The sequence below is a fragment of the Chlorocebus sabaeus genome, chromosome 20, assembly GCF_047675955.1.
Source record: "Chlorocebus sabaeus isolate Y175 chromosome 20, mChlSab1.0.hap1, whole genome shotgun sequence".
Classification (NCBI taxonomy): domain Eukaryota; kingdom Metazoa; phylum Chordata; class Mammalia; order Primates; family Cercopithecidae; genus Chlorocebus; species Chlorocebus sabaeus.
The window spans coordinates 57,108,912-57,124,716 of NC_132923.1; positions in this window are offsets into that span (position 1 = coordinate 57,108,912).

Sequence of the window (15,805 nt, forward strand, 5' to 3'; positions counted from 1 at the left end):
GGAAAGTATTTATAAAAATTAGTTTTCACCTAAAATTGCTCATCCCCAATCATCCACCCTGATGTTTCTGAGTCCCTAATAGTAGGGAAAAAAATGATGTTTTGTAAATATTTCTATATCATATATTTTCTATCTTTTAAATCAGAGAATGTAAGCATCATATGTCTCTATAGGTAGGCAAGTGATGTGGAGAACTGGAAGGAAATAATGCTTACTATTGTGAAAAGCATTCTATGTCATTAGAAACAAAAACAAAACAAAAAAATGCAAGAAACAAAACAAATTTGTGTATGGAGTTTGGTTGCTTAACTATCAGTTTGAGATATATGTCATATATTTTCAAGGAAAAGAAATATGTAAGAATATTTCTCTTATCAATTTGAAATGCATCCTAGCTGTTCAGAATGTATGATAGTATTCCTCTATTTTAATACTAAAAGGTAAGATGTTCCGTGTGTGTAATTACACCAATAAGAGCTGGACAGGCTTTCTGAGTACCACACTCAGTGAAAGAAGAAAAGGTTACTACATCAATATCAAAATGGTGTCATATGAAAAATATAATTAGTTCCCTGGACATTTTGGTTTTCTTTTTTAAAGTTAGTTATGTCCTGGATATGTATTGCACCATAATGAAGGTGAGAAAAATAAAAATCACTTTTGAATAACTGAAACGAAGTCTAATATGATCAAAGATATACATTCAGAAATTATGAAGTAAAAATTACATTAATAGGAAGAACATGAATCCAATATAACAAGTATCAAGACCCCTCTAAAGTTCTGATCTTGGAAGTGTAAAATGTACATATATATATATGTACATATATATATATATATATATATATATATATGGAAGACTCCAACTGCCAAAAGTGAAGTGTTATGGCCTGAATTGCCCCCTGCCCAAAATCATATGTTGAAGTCCTAACCTCCATTTTGTCGATTTGGAGCTAAAACCTTTAAAGAGATAAGGTTAAATGAGGTCATAAGGGTAGAGCCCTAATCCAATACGTCTGGTATCCTTAGAAGAAGAAGAGAAGCCAGGGGGCTGGGGAGGGATGTGCACAGAGAAACAGCCATGTGAGGACACAGTGAAAATACAGTCACCTGAAAGTCAAGGTGAGAGGCTCTAGGAAAAACAAAGACATTAGAGGCTCCCTGATCTTGGACTTCCAACCTCCAGAACTCTGAGAAATAAATTTCTGCTGTTAAAGCCACTCAGTCTGTGGTATTTTATTGTGGCAGTCCTAGCAGACCAGTACAAGAAGGAACCCCCCTCAACTGTTTTTCCTGTGGATAAAAGAGTATTCTTCTCCCCATCTCACCAATGGATCTGCAAGCCTCAAACCAGGGCTCATTTCTTCCCTTTGTAGAATCACAAGGTGAAAGAAAAAGTAATAAAATTGTCACTTCAGCCCAGGCAGGAACTGGGAGTTGGTCATTTTCGTAAAGAAGAATGGGAAATCCCAGGAAAAGAAGAAAACGTAGGTACAAAAGGGGCACAGGGCTGCAGAAATTGAGGAGCAAACAGAGAGTTCTAGATGAGAGTGGGTGCGTTGGACTCATTGAAAGCACAGGGAGCACCCCTAAAATTCTGGGATATGAAATGCTACTCCAGTCTGAACAGCGGAATGATTTACCCGGATCAGAAGCCAATATCACAACTACCACCGCAGTCATACACACTATTGTCTTGGAATGATTATCTATTCTCAATAAAGAAGTGATTGAAATTTCATTTGATTTGATAATCTGTTGGTCTGAAATAGACACAAAAACTGGTGAAGTACCATCCAGATAGAATAAGGGGTAGTTTCCTGCTACATGTTCATCTTATCAAAGCCAGGTGGATAAAGCTAATTCTTATAATCATATGGTGACTGGACAAGACACATGCTTTATACTCATGTTTATTATATTTAATAATAATAATAATAATTCATTATTTAATATTTATTCAAGTTTTTTTTTTCCAAAAAGGTAAGCAAAGAAATGATTACTTTTAAATTGCCTGAGGATGATTGGTTCGAAAAAACTAAACTCCAAGTGGATAAATTAGCTATAAAAGAAAAAGAGGAAAAAATAGAAACAGAGGTAACCTTACCACAGTCCTGGGATAAGAACAAGGAAAAATCAATATTTTAAATACTATTCAAATTACACAGAAATAGCAGTATACTTTCCTATATTATGAAAATGCTCTCTCTGTACATTCTAAAAAATAAATAAAGCAAATAAAATAATAAGAAAGGAAAATGGGAAAGTATTTTCCCCCAAGTAGCACCTACGAAATTTTGACGTGCTTTTTTATGATGCTTATGAAAATAACACTAAAATTGACATAAATAAATGAACAATTACTATGTGTAGAAAATCGCAAAAGACACTTTCTAGAAATAAACTTTTAAGTGTAAAAAACAGGCTTAAATAACTTATCATGAAATTTGTCTATGATAGGGCCTTGTCCCAATCTAATTTGATAATTATTTGCGTACATTATTAGTCCTTAATCTGCATTTCTCATACAAGACAAGGAAATAAACGTTCTGCCTTGACTATGGCACTGTAATATATATATTTTTCTCTTATATTCAATGACAAGGAAATTAGCCTTTACACAATCAATAGGATTTCATGCCAAATATTATAAGAGTTTAACATCTCAACTCAAAGAACAGTTAATGTTCTAAACACTCGCCCACCCATCTACTCCTTGCTGAACTTCCCACCCATGTCAAACACTGATCTCCTTGTGAATCTTATTTACCATCCTGGAGAAATCTTGTAAGCTTTTTATTGATCTTAATTATTTTTTTCCAGTTACACATCATGTTCCCTTTCAGATGAATATTATCAGTACTCTTGAAGTAACCTAAGAATATACGGTTTCTTTTCTTTCTTCTGTTTAAGCATCAGACCTAACCTACCCTGCCTCAATGTTCCCAGACAGCTCTTCCTTCTCTGACAATCTCAGACGGGATTTTGGTTTAACACAAGGGAAAAAGACAGCCTGACATTTTGATGTGTTAAGCTATGGTCTTGTCACCTTCTCTTTTCCCTTTGCAATGCACTTTTTCTGAATGGCAGTTAGGTTTTTACATTCTGAGTCTGCAGTGTTTGTTTATTCTCCAAATATTAGCCAGGGCAAATCCCAATTAACATACTAGAAGACACAAAGAAAACTTGCCATCTTGGGAAAAGAAATTCACAGAGTAAGTAATATAGAGTAACATTCTTTAATTCCTATCATTTCCATTAATATATAAGCTATTGCTAGTCACACTCATTCCATTGATGACACTGTTTATGTTTTGAAAACTTAAATAATTCTCAGATACCAGAAATAACTGGTCCTGGACTAATTGCTGTAAAAGGAAATATACCCAAACATTCTTCCTTACTTCTTAGTAGAAGCTTTTTTGCACATTTTATGAAATATTGAGTCCTTTGTATGCACCAGATGTTCTGACTGCAAGCTCATCTAAGAGAAAATTGTAAAGGCAGAAAATATTATTTTATATGATTAATGAATTTATTCATTATTAAGTCAAATATTTATTTAAGTCCCCATTATTTGCTAAATGTTGTTAAACTCCTCAAGTTGTTTAAAGTATATTGCTTGGAGAGGAGTCTGACATACACATAAATAAATACAATGAGATGTTATATGTGCTAAGCTCAAAGAACAGGATATTTGGTTTTGAAGGAGTATAAAATAGGGAACAGGCAAATCTACCTTATGGAAAATATCAAAACAGACTTCAAAGGGAAAATGACTTTAAAATTAAAACTTTATAAGACGGAAGTATTAAGCAAATAGACTAGGAAAGAGAGGACATTTCAGGGAGATGGTGACGTTTATAAAACGATACAGAGGGATGGAAGACCATGGCATGCTTGAAAACAGCAAGTCTATGAATATGGCTAGGGAGACTCAAGTGGCAAATAGGCTCCAGATCAAGATGAACAGAAAATGCATAAGTCTCCTGGTTTGCTGATTCTTGGCTGGAAGGAGGGAGATGACCATGGCTGTTTTCATCAGCCATCACAGCTCTGGGGGGTTCAAGGGCAGAGAAGGGGAATGTAGGTGGGCTCCTCTAGGAATTCTGAGGCAGAGAGAATGTGTGAAGCTCTTTTTTTTTTTTTTTTTTTGAGTAGCTTAGTTGATATTTTGATATCCTCATTTAGATGCAGTATGGCAAATCCTGTGTCAGGACCTGATGAACCAAGCCCTCTGTTGAACATCACTGTAGTATTGCTCTTTCCCATCCTTCTGCGTAGGTTTCCCACTCATCTTTTCTGCAATCCAGAATCCCCACCTTTCAGGTGATTGCCTCTTAGTATTATCTTTCACATTCACTGTCCCTACATGGCCTCAGCCCCCACAGCCTGGTTTGCCTTTTTAGATAACACTTTTTTCTCTTTTCTTGGGGTTATTTTAGGCTTCACTTCAAATACAATCATCTATATTTATAAACGACATTCACCCAGACCTTATGAACTATAGTTAAAATCATTACGGAGCGATTGTGGATAGAAGAATAGACGCTCCAATTTATTAAGGAATTTCTCCCAAATCTGTGTCTGTCACATCTGGCAAGGAGCTTTAATTTGGGCCTTTTCTGAAGCCAATAGGAGTATTTGGTACACCGCTAATACAGGCATTCTCTGTTTTATTTTAGTATCTCACATGACATCTTTTCCTCTGTTTACCCAGTACTTCCAATGTGCCCCATCCTGGATCTATGTGCCTTGAAAATGCTCTATGATTAGGCCTTCTAGTTTGTGAAAAAGCCCATCTCTGTAAGAATGTATTACCTCCCAATAGATGTGAGATGACAAGGCATTTAATCCAGCATTATGCTTAAATAATCCTGTAATTCCTAAAGCTGGAAACAGGAATTTATATTTTGTTGTTGTTGTTGTTTGCAGAATACTTGCATTTTAACCTAACACAGAAAGTTGTTTCCAACTTGAGCAGTAAAAGCAAGGAGACTGGGGAAACAGAAGGATGGGGACAGGCAAAGAACTAAATGATGAAATAATGAATACTAAAAGATTGATCCAGTATCCCCAGTGGAGTTATCTTTGGAAACAGTCTTTAACTTAAAGTAATTAATTGAATGATGGAAATTCTAAGCATCACCAAAAATCAGCAGAAATTGTAATTCGTGGCTTTAGTTCATTTCTGGTCACATCACACTTGCAAGTGACCTGTCCACTCAATTAACTCACTCATTTATTAATTTTGTCACCATTATTCATGGAGACCTACTAATAATCTAATCGTATGTGTGGAACAGAGTAACTAATCAATATGAGCATCCTTCATTCACTTAAAAAAAACATGTATTTAGCTTCAAGCATAAAACAAGCACCATTTTAGATAGCACACTTTTCTTCTCTGGGCTAATTTTAGGCTTGAATTAAAATACAGTCATGTATATTAACAAACAGCATTCACCTAGACCCTGTGAACTATAGCTGAAATCATTACCAAGTGGTTGTGGATAAGAAAATGGAAGCTACAATTTATTGAGGAATTTCTCCCCAGTCTGCATCTATCAAATGTAGTGGGGAGCTTGAATTTGAGCCTTTACTCTAACCAAGAGGAGGAGGCAGTGATGAAAAAGACAAAGCCGTATTCAATGTACTGTTATATTTTTGTGAGCAGAAAAATAAGCAGGAAATATCACCAAGGTACAAATATTTTACATAATGAGAGTAAGCCTAGGATGGGCTTTAGGTACATGTAGGAGGAAAGTTTCATGTTCAAGCCTCAGAGGTCAGAGAAGGCACACCACACTTGGGGAATTTCAAGGATCTAGGTTTGAATCCTGGCTTTGCCATAAAATAGGACAAATTACTCAACCTCTCTCTAGGTCAATTAACTCATCTATAAAATAGGAATTTTACAGACAAAATTATAAATAGGAATAATAATGGAATATATTAAAATAGGAATAATAATGATACATATATCTTAATATGACTTAAGAATTAAATGAGTTAATATGTCTACTATTTAGAAAGATTGTTGGCAGATAGCACTCCATAGGTGTTAGCTCTTTTAACATTTTATTATTGACGTATTATTATGTATATACCTCAGAGTGAGAGGAGGGAGGTTTGCATAAGCAAGATCCAGACTGTGAAGCATTTATGTGCCTTGCTAAAGAATCTGGGATTTATTTTAAGGCTATTAACTAGGAATCAAAGAGAGTTTTTAGCAGGGAAGTAACGTGATCCTCTTTGTAATGCATTACTTCTTGCCTAGTTCCATAAAAGAGCGCCTGCCGTAGAATTTCTACCATTTGGACTGTTTAATTTGTGTGCGTGTGTGGGTGTGGGTGTGCTTACATTTGTATAAAAGCAAGGAAAGAAGCATAATGATTCTTGGGACAAAATGTATATTTAACAGTACTAAAAATATGACCCTGATTCTTAATTCAGATTATTGTAATGTGAGAAACAATACTTGATTAGACCCTAAGACATAACTTTGGAAAACAATACATATCTGTACCGTATTCTGTGTCACTGAGGGAAGAATTTGTAGAGGGACCCAGTTCTGAGGTCCTGGAAAGCATGACCACGACACATGGTTCTTTTGTACCCTGCAACATATTTCATACTCTTCTTTTTACTTATAATTTGTATGTCGCAAATTTTAAAGACAAATGTGGGATAGAAGCCTGAAAATCTGTTTCTCACCTCTCACATATCCATTCTGATGGGAACTTTGCATGTTCTTCTCATTTTGCAAGCCCACAAACAGCTAACTGAACATAACCTAAGCACCAAATACAGCATCTGAGATGGCCTGCTAGTGCCAGAGTCACAGTGTTTCTTCCTTATATGCTCATTTTGTTTTGATCATTCTTGCAAGCTTATGACTTTCCTGTCTTTGGTCCAGCACCACCATCCTCCTTCCACATATTTTTCCTATCTCAGCCCTCCTGCTGTATTCTTTTCTTGCCTTTTGGAGTGTATTATTTCTTTTGTGTTCATTTATATAAAGTCAGATAAAGGAATGTGAATGCATCTTGTAAGAGCCACGCTCTAAATGCCTTTAATTTTTCTTTATTCCATTTTGTTATCAGCATCAGTGCATTATGTTACCGTTACACGAAGATACAATTTTCCATCTTTGAAAAAAAGGCTTATTTTATTTTATTTTCAAGATAACCGGTGGCTTTTTAAAAATGAAAAAGATGGATTAAATGTAGGCAATCATACAGCTGGGTTTACAAGCATGAGCTACTGACAAAGACTGCAAATCACCACGGAACTTCTTTCTTTCTATCTGATACTTTCCTTGACTCAATTCCAAATACATATTAAGTAATGGATTAACTGTTTCCAGGGTAAATACTGACGATAATTATGTCACATATAGCAGTTGTTTATGGGTGATAGAAATGCTAAATGCCACTAGACTGAGCCCTGGTTGATTTTCAATTCACTTTTCAAGGCAAACTTTCTGACACTTCTATATGCTTTTGATATTTGTGCATTTTCATCCATTTTCAGTTTGATAAACTGATTATATGGTATTAATTAGAACTGTACTGATGAAATCACCATGTTTACATTTCAAAAAAGTATGTTCAGAAAACATTTATTGGTTACTCACTTTGTGCTAGGCATAGTTGTATATTTTCAAGCCTTATATAGTTTGGTAATAGATTTTTGTGAATAAAAGGACAGATGCTATGAGAGATATGGGAGTAACAGCTTTCAGTAAACAAACTTCTTGTTTCTCATTATGCATAATTTATTTGACTTGTATGTAGTTTTAATTTTACACTCATATTATGAATAAAGTGAGTTTGTATTTTTACTTAACTTTTTAATCTAAATGAAAAAGCACTCAAAACCACAGTCAAAAGCAATTAAGGCAGATGCTGCAATTTTCAGAGCAAAATATATTGCTACTTTCAAATTTTCCAGTGATTATAACTTACAGTATTTTATACCATTATGTATACTTTGACCATTCAGAATGTTATTTTTGCAGATTCACTAATAATACTTTATCTCAGTCAGATGTACTTTGTCTGAAACAGCACATATTTGCTTCCATCTTTAGAGGATATTTTCAATAGGCATAGAAATGACGCTTTCACTGCTCTAAATACAGCATTTCATTTTCTTCTGTCTTCCATGTCTGTCATCAGTCAGTTCTAAGTCTCACTGTTGTTTTTGAAGAAGCTGTTTTTAAGATTTTTCTCTTCTGCAGTTTGACTGTGATGTGCCTAATAAAATTTACTTTGTATTGTATTTATTATAAATTATGCATTTACAGATTTTCTGAACTTCTTCAATCTTTGCATAAATGACTTACATCAGTTAGAAATATCAGTTATTATCTCTCTAGATTTTTCTTCTTTCTTATTCTTTATTCCTCTTTCTTTTTGGGACTCCAACTAGACATATATTGTACCTTCCCCACTGTATTGCACGTATCCCTTATGCTGCATGCTATATTCTCAGTTACTTTTGCTCTCTGTGCTTCGCTTTGGTTATTATTTATTGTCCTGACTTCCAGTTTGTTAGTATACTTTTCTGCAATATCTAATCTCCTCTTAAAGACATCTAATGAATTCTTAATTTCAGAATTTTTTTAATATTAGATTTTTTTTTTATCTGATTCTTTCTACCTTTCCTAATTCTCTTTTGAATTTCTCCATTTCACCGATTGGTTTCCATCCTCTCCTGGTCATCAGAATTCCTCATGCTGTTCTTTTATGGACATACCCACTTACTTGCCTCCCACTCTTACCTCCTTCTCAAACTCTGGTAACTATGAATCTGTTCTTCATTCCTAAAATTTTGTCATTTCAAATGGAATCATATGGTATGAGATTTCTGGGGATTGATTTTATTCACCCAACATCAATCTTTAGAGAGTCATCCAGTTATTATTACATGTATCAATAGCTTGTTCCTTTTTATTATAGAGTAGTAATCCATGTTATAAATGGATATCACTGTATGTTTAACCATTTACACATTTAAGGACATCTGAGTTTACAGTTTTGGGCTATTGTAAATAACGTTGCTATCAACATTAATGTATAGATTTGTGTGTGTGTGAACCTAGGTTTTAACTTTGTGGGGAGTATATTTGCTAGATTGAATGATAGTTGCATTTTTAGTTTTTAAAGAACATGTCTAAATGTTTTCCAAAGTAACCATAACATTTAACACAACCAGCATCAATGTATGAGTGAATATCTTTTACACATCTTCACCAGCAATTGATGTTATTGTCACATGTTTTTATTTTAGATATTATGATAGATATATAGTGATTTATCACTGTGGTTTTAATTTAGCCTTTGTTTAATGGCTAGTGATGAGGAAAATATTTTCATGTGCTTATTTGTCATCTGATATCCTCTTCAATAAAATGCTTCTACATGTCTTTTCCCCTTTTTCTAATAGAACTTTTTATGATGACCTTTGCAAGTTCTTTATGTATATTCTAATAGTAATCTTTTGTAAGATATGTTGCTTGCAAATATTTTCTCACTGTCTGTAGCTTTCATTATCTTAACAATGCTTTTCATAAAAGGTTTTTAATTTTGATTTTGTCTAGTTTATCAATCTTTCTTTTTATTGATTTTACTTTTGGAATCAAGTCTAAGAACACTTTGCCTAATTCTAGATCTCAAAGATTCTCTTAAGTGTTTCACTGAAAATTTTATAATTTTATGTACTACATTTAATTTCATGGTCCATTTTCACATCAATTTTTGTATAACTTGAGATAATTAGACTGAATCTCATTTATTTATTTGTTGTTTGCCTGTGAATATTCCATTATTGCAGTACTATTGCTGAAAATGTTATCTTTTCACTATTAAACTAGTATTGCACCTTTCTCAAGAATCTGTTAGTATATTTCTGTGGGTCTACTTCTTGGTTTTCTATTCTGTTCCATTGATCTTTGTGTTTATCCCTTGTCCAAAACTATACACTCTTGATTATTGTAGCTATATAATGTCTTGGTTTCAGGTAGACTGGTTCCTCCCATTTTATTCTTTGTTTTCAAAATTGTTTTAACTATTATTATTATTATTGATATAATGTCTTGCTCTTTCACTCAGGCTGGATTGCAATGGCTCACTGCCGCTTGGAACTCCTGGGCTCTTTAAGTGATCTTCCTGACTCAGCCTCCCAAGTCGCTGAGATACAGGCATGTGCCACTGTACCTGGCTAACTTTTTAATTTTTTTGTAGAGATAGCATCTCACTATGTTGCCCAGGCTGATCTCAAACTCCTTATCTCAAGTTATCCTCCCTCTTCAGCCACCCAAAGCACAAGGATTACAGGCAGGAGTCACAGAGCCCACGCTTTTCTAGCTGCTTGAATTCCTTTCTTTCCACATGCATTTTTGGATAAATCTATCCATCCATCCATCCAACCATCTATCTATAGACAGATAGAAATATCTCTCCATATATTTCTCTATATATACACAATATATAAAACTATATTTTATGTAAAATATACACATATTTATATGTATGTGTATATATTTTATATTTAAAAGATACATCTCATATATGCATATTTATATACATAAATTCTTGCTAGGATTTTAATATCAATTTCATTAAACCTTTACATCAATTTTGGAACTTATATATTTTATATATTGAGTTTTCCAATTCATGTGCACGGTATGTCTCTCCATGTATTTAGATCTTTGATTTCTTTTATCAGAATTTTGTAGTTTCAGTTTACAACTCCTGTACGTGTTTTGATAGCTTAACATCTAAGTTTTTTTTTTTTTGATTGTGAAGGATCCTGGATTTTCATTTTGGTGTTTGTTCATTCATTGTTGTGACCATGATGAATTTACTTATTAGTACTAAGAATGTTTTCGTAGATTCTTTGGGATTTTCTATGTAGACCATCATTTCCTTTGCAAATATGAATACGAACATTTTTATTTCTTCCTTTCCAATCTGTGTGCCTTTATTATTTTTCTTGCCTTATTGCACTTGCTAGAATTTATAGCACTGTGTTCTGTTGAGTAAGAATGATAAGTAAACCCCTGTGTTGTTTCCAATTATACAGATAAAGCATTCGGTCTTACCCAATTAAATCTAGTGTTAGCTTCATATTGTGTGTAGATGCTGTTATCACACTGAAGAAGTTTCCCTTTATTCCTATTGTTCTAGAAGTTTTTATAAAACATTCTATGCATCAATTAATAGAGCATGTGATTTTCCTTCCTCAGCACATTAGTATATTATATTATACGATAAGTTTGCAATCTTGAGCGACTTTTAAATTTCTGAGATAAATCCACTTAATCATAATGTATAATTGTTTGTATATATTGATAAATTCTGTTAGAGAATAATTTATTAAGACTTTTTGTGTCATATTCATGATAATATTTGTGTTTGTCTTATACTACCCCTGTTTGGTTTTGATATTAGGGTAAGACTAGCTCCATAAAATGAATTGGGAAGCAAGTCTTTTATTTTCTGAAAGAGATTCACAGAATTGTTGTTCATTGTCCTTTAACATTTTAGTATATTCTCCAGTGAAACTACTTTGAACTGGAGATTTCTGTTTGGGGAAGTTTAAATTAGTAATTCAACTTACTTAGTAATTGACAGGATATTCAAATTACCTTTTTATAGTATATTTGGTGAGTTGTGATAACTGTGTTCTTCAAGAAATTGGTCTATTTAATCTAAGTGGTCAAATTTTTATGTTTAGGGTTGTTATAATATTTTCTTACTATCTTTTTGGTATCTATTGAAGCTGTAGTGGTATCTCTTGTTTCATTTCTTACATTGGTAATTTGTGTCTTTTTTTAATGTAAGTCATGATGCAAATTTGTCAGTTTTATTAATATATCTAAACAATCAGCTCTTTGTTTTATGGCATTTTCTCTAATGTTTTCTGTTTTCAATTTCATTGATATCTGCTATTATCTTTATTATTTCCTTCCTTCTACTTGGTGTGGTTTATTTTGCTCTTCTTTTAAGTTCTTGAAGTGAAAAATAAAATTATTGCTTTGAAACATATTCTTTCCTAATGTATGCATCTGCAGTATACATTTCCTTCTTGATACTGCTTTATTGTTTTCCACATGTATAGATGTGTTCATTTTAATTTTTAGTTTAATGCTTATGTTTTTTAAATTTTTCATCGAGAATTCCTATTTGACGAATGAATTGTTTATAAGTATGTTTTTAAATTCCTGAATCTTTAGGGATTTTCATGTTATCATTTTAGTTTTGATTTCTAGTTTAATTCCACTTTCATAAGGGAACAATTTGTATAATTTTAACTCTTGAAGTTTGTTTCATGAGTCAACCAGGATATAGTTGTCTTAGTACACATTTCACGGACACATGAAAAGAATGCATATTCCATTGTGGTTGGATATAATGTTCTATAAATATCAATCAGATTCTGTTGTTGATATTTTATGATACTATTGAGTTCCTCTATATGCTTGCTAATTTCAGGTTCAGTGATTTTATCAGTGGTTGAAAAAAGGGTATTGGTGTCCCTGACTTTATACATTTGTCTATTTGTCTTTTCAATTATGTTAGTTTTGGTTTTACATATTTTGCAGTTCTGTTGTTTGGTTCACAAACATTTGGAATTACTATATATTCTTGGCATAATGACGCTTTTATTATTATACAATATCATTCTGTCCTGGCTATTTTTTAATTTTTATTTTTATTTTTGCTGTGATGTTTACTTTGTCTAGTATTACTATATCTGCTTCTGAATTTTAAAATTATCTGATGATGATATGATTACACTTTGTGTTCCCACCCAAACCTGATCTTGAATTGTAATCCTGATAATTCCCATAATTCTCACATGTCAAGGAAAGACCAGGTGGAGGTAATTCAATCATGGGTTTGGTTTCCCCCTTGCTGTTCTCATGATAGTGAGTGAGTGAGTTCTCACAAGATCTGATGGTTTTACAAGGTGCTCTTCGCCTTTCACTCAGCACTTGTCCTTCCTGATGTTTTGAGAAGAAGATGTCTTGCTTCCCCTTCACCATCCTCCGTGATTATCAGTGTGCTGAGGTCTCTCCAGCCATGCTGAACTGTGAGTCAATTAAACCTCTTTCCTTTATAAATTACCTAGTCCTAGGCAGTTCTTTACGGCAGTGTGAAAACGGACTAATACATTAAGTTGAGACTGCAGTGAGTGGGGTGCTGCTATAAAGATTGCAGAAAATGTGGAAGCAACTTTGGGACTGGGTAATGGACAGAGGTTGGAACAGTTTGGAGGGCTCAGAAGAAGACAGGAAGGTGTGGAAGAGTTTGGAACTTCCTAGAGGCTTGTTAAATGGTTTTGACCAAAATGCTGATAGTAATATGGATAATGAACTGCAGGCTGAGGTGGTCTCAGATGGAGATGAGGAACTTGTTAGGAACTGGAATAAATGCGACTCTTGCTAAGCTTTAGCAAAGAGACTGGTGTCATTTTGCTCCTGCGCTAGAGATCTGTGGAATGTTGAACTTGAGAGAGATAATTTAGGGTATCTGGTGGAAGAAATTTCTAAGAGGCAAAGCATTTAAGAAGTGACCTTAAAAGCATTCAGTTTTATACATTCAAAAATACACTATCTGGAATTGAAACCTATGTTTAAAAGGGAAGCAGAGCATAAAAATTTAGAAAATTTGTGGACTGATAATGTAATAGAAAAGAAAAACCCATTTTCTGAGGAGAAATTCAAGATGGCTGCAGAAATTTGCATAAATAACAAGGAGTCTAATATTAATCACCAAGATAATGGGGAAAATGTCTCCAGGGCATGTCATAAGTCTTCATAGTAGCCTTTCCCATTACAGGTCCGGAGGGCAAAGAGAAAAAAAAATGGTTTTGTGGGCTGTGCATAGGGACTTGACTTGATGTTCAGTGCAGTATCAGAACTTGGTGCTCTGCATCCCAGTCATGGCCAAAGGGCCAATGTACAGCTCAGGCCATTGCTTCAGAAGATGCAAGCCCCAAGCCTTGGTAGCTTACACATGGTGTTGGACCTACGGGTGGACAGAAGTGAAGAACTGAGGTTTGGGAACCTCCAACTAGATTTCAGACGCTATACGCATACACCTAGATGTCCAGGCAGAAGTTTTCTGCAGGGGTAGAGCCCTCACTGAGAACTCCTGCTAAGGCAGTGCAGAAGGAAAATGTGGGATTGGAGTCCCCACACAGCGTCCCCACTGGGGCATCACCTAGTGAGCTGTGAGAAGAGAGTCTCTATTTGCCAGACCCCAGAAAATCCACCCACAGCTTGCACTGTGTGACTGGAAAATCCAGTTACTCAACACAATCCTATAAAGACAGCCAGGAGGGAGGCTGTACCTTTCAAAGCCACAGGGAAAGAGCCATCCAAGGTTGTGGGAAGCCCATCGGTATGACCTGGCTGTGAGACACTGAGTAAAAGGAGATCATTTGGAACTTTAAGATTTGACAACCCTGCTGGGTTTTGGACTTGAATGGGGCCTGAAGCCCCTTTGATTTGGCCAATGTCTCCCATTTAGGACAAGTGTATTTCCCAAAGTGCTCACACACTGTATTTAGGAAGGAACTAACTTGCTTTTGATTTTATAGGCTCATGGGTGGAAGTGACTTGCCTTGTTTCAGATGAGACTTTGGACTTGAACTTACGGATTAATGCTGCAATGAATTAAGACTTTGGGGGACTCTTAGGAAGGCATTATTGGTTTTGAAATGTAAAAGGGACATGAGATTTAGGAGGCAACAGGGGCAGAATGCTATTAGGCTTTGTGTCCCCACCCACATCTTATCTTGAATTGTAATTCCAGTAATCCTCATAATCCCCATGTGTCAAGGGAGGAACTAGGTGAAGGTGACTGAACATGGGGTTTGTTTCCCCCATGCTGTTCTCGTGATAGTGAGTGAGTTCTCAAGAGATCATATAGTTTTCTAAGGAGCTCTTCCCACTTCACTTGGCACTTCGTGTTGCTTTGTGAAAACGGTGCCTTGCTTTCCCTTCTCCCTCCTCCATGATTGTAAGTTTCCTGAGGCCTCTCCAGCCAAGCTGAACTGTAAGTCAATTAAATCTCTTTCCTTTATAAATTACTCAGTCTTGGGAAGTTCTTTATAGCAGTATGAAAACAGACTAATACAGATGATATATCTTTTTTTACACTGATATATCTATCGCTGAAAAACTAAATTCCAGGTAAACACAGTGGAAAGTAGGCTATATAAAAATCCTGAGTGACAACTATTGGATTGGCCATTCAATATTTCCTCTGGTAATACCTAGGCTTTCAAATGTTAGACTGCAGAAGAATAGATTTACATTAATAATATCTAGCTCAGAAGTGAGATAAATGTTAGCCAAGGGGAATTAGCAACAGGAAAATTATTTCTCCTTAAGTGATCAGAGCTATAATTCCTTAATCTTTGCTTTTACTTCAATAAACAAGGCATATATAGTCTTTATTGATATATGAATTCACAAGATTACTCAATTTGCATAGCCATTCATATAAGAATAATATATTAAGAAAATGTTCCTCTTTTTATTATTTTACTACTTGAAGAAAGACCAGAAAATAATTTTTAATCTGGTCTACCACACTATGCTGTTATTCCAAAGCAGGTAAGCAAACAAAAAGCCAAGTGAAAAATGTCAAAAAGTCACCTTATTGTCTATATTTATTAATTCATGTTTTAAAAATCATAACCAATAATTAAGATATTATCTGATGTTTTTATGTCAATACAGTACTCCAATAATTATTTTTACTGTTTTAAAATTTGCTTA